We start from the raw sequence: 5000 nt of genomic DNA on the forward strand, positions 1-5000 counted from the left end.
TTTATTATTATTATCATTATTGTGTTTATCATTATTATTTTTATTACCATTGTTCTTGTTGTTGTTATTTATTTTTAAATTTTAGTTCTTTTATTAACATTATCAATATTATCACAAAAATTACTATTGCTATTGTTATTATCATGATGATGATGATGAGTATAATCATTATTATCATAGTGCTTATTATTTTCATTATTATTATTAGTAGTATTAGTATTATCATTGTTGTTGTTATTATTGTTATTATTGTTATTATCATTATATTATCATTATCATTATTTTTATCATTATCATTATTGATATTATTATCGTTATTATCATTATTATCATTATTATCTTTTTTATCATTATTATTATTATTATAATCATCATCATTATTTTTATAATCATCATCATTATTATCATCATCTTTATCAATATTATTATTATAATTATTTGTTATTACTATTATTATCACGATTATCATAATTATCATTATCATTATTATCAGAATTATTATCATCAGAATTATTATTGTTATCATTATCATTATTATTACCATTATTATCATTATTATAATTTTCCCTGTTATCACAATTATTATTATAATATCTATTATTACTATCATAATCTTTATTAGTATTATCATTATCATTATCATCATTATCATTTTCATTATTTTTATAATAATTATGATAATAAAATGTAATAATGACGATAATAACAATAAAAATCATAATAATGATAACAATAATAATATTAATGATAATAATAATGGTAATAAAAGTAATATTGTAATATTAATATTGTAATAATATTGTAATATTGTAATATTAATATTGTAATAATATTGTAATATTGTAATTGTAATATTAGAAATTATAACTATCATTATGATTATTATTTTCATTATCATAATTACTGATTTTTTTATATTATCATTAATATCATTGTCAATATTATAATGATTATTATTATCATCATTATTTCTATTATTATTATTATTTTTCTTTTCTTTTTCTTATGATTTTTATTATTGTCATTACATTATTAGTGTTGTTATTGTCATAATTATCATTTCTATTATTTTAATTATCGTTACCATTGTTATCAATGTTATCATTATCTTTAACACAGTTATTATTATTATCATATTTTTTCCCGTTTTTACTATTATCTTTATCATTATTATCATTAATATTATTATTTCCATTCTTCTTGTTATTATTGTCATTATTATTTTCATTATTATTTTTCAATTTTATTATCTTTATTAGTATCGATATTATCATAATCACTATCATTATTATCATTGTATTATTATAATTATCATTATTATTATCATCATAATAATGATTATTATTATTATTATTATTATTATTATTATTGTTAGTATTGTTATTCGTATTATTGTTGTTATTATTATTATTATTATTATTATTATTTTTGCTGTTTCTATTGTTATTTATGTTACTATATAATTCTTATCTTTATTTTCATAATTAGTATTACTATTATCATTATCATTATTGTAATTGTTATTATTATTATTATCATTATTCTTATTATTATCATCGTTTTTATTATCCTTATTATCCTTATTATTATTGTCATTATTGCTATTGTAATCAATGTTATTATTATTACTGTTATTATCATTATTATTATTATTATTATATCCTTATTTTTATTACCGTTATCATTATTATTATTATTGTTGTTGTTATCATTATAATTATCATAATATTTATTAAAATTATTTATTATTATTATTATTATTATTATTATTATTATTATTATTATTATTATTATTACTATTATTATTATTATTATTATTATTATTATTATTATTATTATCATTATTATTATTATTATAATTGTTGTTGTTGTTGTTTTTGTTATCATAATTATTAATATCATTATTATCTCATTATTATTATTGTTGTTGTTATTATTTATATCATTATTGTGATCATAATTAACATAATAATAATAATTATGATGATAATAACAATAGTAATTATTATCTTTATTATTGTCATTGTCATCATTATTCTTATTGATATTATTAGTATCTTTTTAATTATTTTTGTATGTTAATATAATTGTTCATCATTATTACTATTTTTATTATGATGATAATCATTAATATTCTTATTCTTATCACCTCTATTACCCTTATTTTTTTTCTATAATTGTTACCATCTTTATTATGATAATGATTGTTTATTACTATAATAACAATAACAATAATGATAATAGTAATGACAATAATAACAATAGTAATAACAATAACAAGAACAATAATACTCATAATGATTATATCAATGATGATAAGAATGAGGGAATTAATAGTCGTAATGAAAGAAAACAAAAAACAAGAACAATAATTATGATAATATCAATGATGATGATCATGACAAGAATAATAATAATAATAATAAAAGTAATAGTGATAATAATAAAAATGATAAAGGCAACAGTGAAAATACTAATAACAACAGCAATGGTAATATTAATAATTATAATAATAATAACAATAATGATTATAATAGTAATGATAACAACAATAATAGTACTAATAATAGTAATTAAAAAAATAACAAAGATAATAATAATAATGATAGTAACAATAATAACAGTGATAATATTGATAACAATGCTACTAATAATGATAATAAGAATACTAATAACAATAATAGTAATAGTAATAATAATAATGATAATAATGACAATAGTTACCATTATCATCATCATCATCATTAGTATTAGTATTATCATTTTTTTTCATCATTATCATTGTCTTTATCATTATTATTAGAATTGTTATCAATATAGTTACTTGTATCGATTATTCATATCAGCTTTATCATCACTATATATATTATCCTTATTATCACAATTGTTATCATTATTACAATTTTCTGAATTTTCATTATCATATGCATCATGATTATCATAATTATTCTTATTAACATAATCACCCTTATTATCTTAATTATCTTTATGATCATATTTATCATATATATGTTATCATATATATATATATATATATATATATATTTCTATATGTATTATATATATACATACATATATGCATACCTATATATAAATATGTATGTATTTTTTTGTATTTATCTATATTTTTTGTTTTCATCACACCGGCCCTTTGAAACTCCCTTCTTTTCAACCTGATCTTGTTAAAAGGAATGGAATGGAGAGAGAGAGGGAGAGAGAGAGAGAGAGAGAGAGAGAGAGAGAGAGAGAGAGAGAGAGAGAGAGAGAGAGAGAGAGAGAGAGAGAGAGAGAGAGAGACGAGGAGACGAAGGAGAAGATTGGCAGGGACAGAGCCTGGCCAAGACACGAGGGCGGGCGTGAGGGAGCCTATCAAGGGAACCGTCCTTCTCCTGAGAGCGAGGGAAATGGGAGGACGCGAAGATGGTGGCGAAGGAAAAGACGAGGAGGAGGGAAGATCGGGAGAGACACGCGCGGAGGGAAAGCAAGAAGGAAAAATTAAAGAAAAAGAAAAACCTCTTTATCCTAATCTTAATAAGTGGAAGATGGGTGTTTTGAAGTCCTGGAAACGTGTAAGATAATCTTTGTAATGATGAATATGCAGATTTTGAACGAAACCCAATAATTATACTGACAATATTAACGATGTGATAATACCACGTTCAAGATCTACTCTGATAACAAGGTGTGATGGAGTTAAAGATCGTGCTGCTGATACTTGCAGACACTGTAATAATAAAAGTAATAATCATGGTGATGATAATAATGATGATGATAATAATAATAATTATAATAATAGAAATAATAAAAAATAATAATAATGATAATGATAATAATAATAATAATGGTAATAATAATAACAAAAACAATAACAATAACAAATAGATTTTAATTCATGACACTAATAGTAATAATATCTATATAACATTATTTTCCTAACGCTGGACGCTTGGCACTCAAGCCATGACTTGGACACCCCTGGACTGAGCAAGTGTCTTCCGCGGCTCCCATGGTTTCCATCGGCATTGTAAGATCCCTTTTACGTGTGATAGACACTGGGTTTGTACTGAGAGGCGCGGTGGGTTTCTCTGTTGGGCGTCGAAGTTAAGTAGATAAGAGTGTTTTTGTGGGGGGTGGGGGGCAATAATGCATAAGGGTTGTTAACGACAAAAAAAGGCAATCAGCAAAGCAAAAGTGCTGTTATTGTGGATAATGAAGCCTAAGTGTTGTTGTGCTCAAGCATGAATGTTTTGTTTTTTTAGTTTTTATTGAATTCAGTATGTTGGACCGTTTTTACTGTTTTATGCTTTCTATTTGCTTTTATTTATTTGTATCTTATTTAATAAATATATATTTTGTTCGCAAAAACTATACTAGCCATGTTGGTTCTGTCTTTTTAATGGATGAACAGGAAGGAGAAACATGAAAAATACTGATGCAATAATAATTAGGGAAACACTGGAGTATCAGCAATAACAGTAATGCGTGTGGCCTTAATTGCAGGAGCTACATGTTATTATTATATTAATATTATTGTTATAATTCTTATTGATATTAACATCACATCATGGTCATGATCATCACTATGATGATGATGATGATGATGATGATGATGATGATGATGATGATGATGATGATGATGATGATGATGATGATGATGATGATGATGATGATGATAATGATGATGATGATAATGAGGATGATGATGATGATGATGATGATCCTGATCCTGTAACAGAACCATGATAGTTATAACAATTTTGATGAAGATTCTATGTAATTCCGTTGATAAAAATAGCACTCAACACGACAAAAAATAGTGACAAGATAATGATGATGATGATGATGTGAAAGTAATTGCAGTAGTGACAAGACAATATGACAAGAAAATAATGATTGTGACAAAAGAAGAATTGATAACGGTATTGGTAATAGGGAGAATAGTAATGGTAGTGGTGATATTAACGATGATCAGAATAATGATAATGATAATAATGGTAATA

The sequence above is a fragment of the Penaeus chinensis genome, chromosome 2 (assembly GCF_019202785.1).
Source record: "Penaeus chinensis breed Huanghai No. 1 chromosome 2, ASM1920278v2, whole genome shotgun sequence".
NCBI classification, from domain to species: domain Eukaryota; kingdom Metazoa; phylum Arthropoda; class Malacostraca; order Decapoda; family Penaeidae; genus Penaeus; species Penaeus chinensis.